Raw genomic sequence first — 1,802 nt, forward strand, 5'->3', positions numbered from 1 at the left:
GAGTTTAGAGCTGGTTGACTGAGTTTAGAGCTGGTTGACTGAGTTTAGAGCTGGTTGACTGAGTTTAAAGCTGGTTGACTGAGTTTAAAGCTGATTGATCAAGTTTAAACCTGGTTGATGATCAAGTTTAAAGCTGGTTGATCATTGAGTTTAAACTTGGTTGATGATCGAGTTTAAAGCTGATTGAGTTTAAACTTGATTATCAAGTTTAAAGTTGATTGATCAAGTTTCAGTTTGGATTATCGAGTTTAAACTTGATCGAGTTCAAACTTGATGATCGAGTTTAAAGTTGATTATGGAGTTTAAAGCTGATTGATCAAGTTTAAAGCTGATTGAGTTTAAAGTTGATTGATCAAGTTTAAAGCTGATTGATTATCGAGTTTAAAGTTGATTGATCGAGTTTAAAGTTGATTGAGTTTAAAGTTGATTGATTGAGTTTAAAGTTGATTGATCGAGTTCAGACTTGGTTGTTGATTAAGTTTAAACCTGGTTGATCATTGAATTTAAACTTGATTATTGAGTTTAAAGCTGATTGATGATCAAGTTTAAAGTTGATTGTCGAGTTTAAATGTGGTTGTTCTTTGATTTGCACGATAATCCTCTTTCAAATATAAACCCAAAGGGGGAGATGAAACTTTGCATTTCTGCTGGCAAATTTGGAAGCGAACGAAACCCACCCCCTAAACCTCAGGCCTGGCTTTTCACTGCCTTAGGCTGGGCCTAACGGGAGACAATCTTTGCTGCTGCCCTGGCACGGGTGGCACAACAATTTGGGATTCAGGGAAAAACATCCTTGGGGGGTGAGGGTTGGAGAGGTTCTTGAAAGGAGAGAAGGAACGGGAGGTGAGAACAACATTCTTAGCCCACCATAAGGGGCGTTCCAGAGGACTGCTGGGGCATTCCTGGTGGGAATCTCTTGCCGTGCCGCTGGATTTTGGGATGCTGAGGGTGTGTTTTCCCGCAGGATCCCGACGGGGAGCACGCCAGGAGGGCCATGCACAAGGTCATGGCGGTGGCCGGAGGGATGGGAATCGGGCCCGGCCCCGGCGGCCCCGGAATGATCAACATCCCGCCCAACATCCTGAACAATCCCAACATTCCCAACGAGATCATCCACGCCCTGCAGGCAGGCAGGTTGGGAAGCACCGTCTTCGTGGCCAACGTGAGTGCTGGGGGGCGGGAATCGGGATTGCCTTGGAATTCCAGCTCCGGGAAAACCCCGGAGGGGCTTCGTCTTCCTTGGGTGGCTTCAGTCCGGCCTGGTTGTCTTGGTGATCCTAAGGAGGTTCTAAGTTAGGAATTATATTTAAATTACATGGCAGAGTGTTGTTAATCTGGATTTTTGAGCAAAGTAGCATCTTAGTCTGTGTCTTGTTGGTTCTTTGTGTTGTGCCTAAATTCCACAGTGTCTGTTCATTTGGATTTTTGAAGAGAGCAGTAACTTAGTCTGTGTTTTGTGGATTCCCTGTGCTAAGGAAGTGATGAATTAAGAGGTACCTGCATGTCCCAGTGCCTGTTAATTTGGATTTAGAGCAGTAACTTAATCTGTTTTGTTGCTTCCCTGTGCTAAGGGAGTTCTGAATTAAGATATGTGTCCCAGTGCCTGTTAATTTAGATTTTGAGCAGTAACTTAATCTGTTTTGTTGCTTCCCTGTGCTAAGGGAGTTCTGAATTAAGATATGTGTCCCAGTGCCTGTTAATTTAGATTTTGAGCAGTAACTTAATCTGTTTTGTTGCTTCCCTGTGCTAAGGGAGTTCTGAATTAAGATATGTGTCCCAGTGCCTGTTAATTTAGATTTTTG

Source organism: Lepidothrix coronata, unplaced genomic scaffold, assembly GCF_001604755.1.
Source record: "Lepidothrix coronata isolate B3197 unplaced genomic scaffold, Lepidothrix_coronata-1.0 Scaffold574, whole genome shotgun sequence".
In the NCBI taxonomy this organism is placed as follows: domain Eukaryota; kingdom Metazoa; phylum Chordata; class Aves; order Passeriformes; family Pipridae; genus Lepidothrix; species Lepidothrix coronata.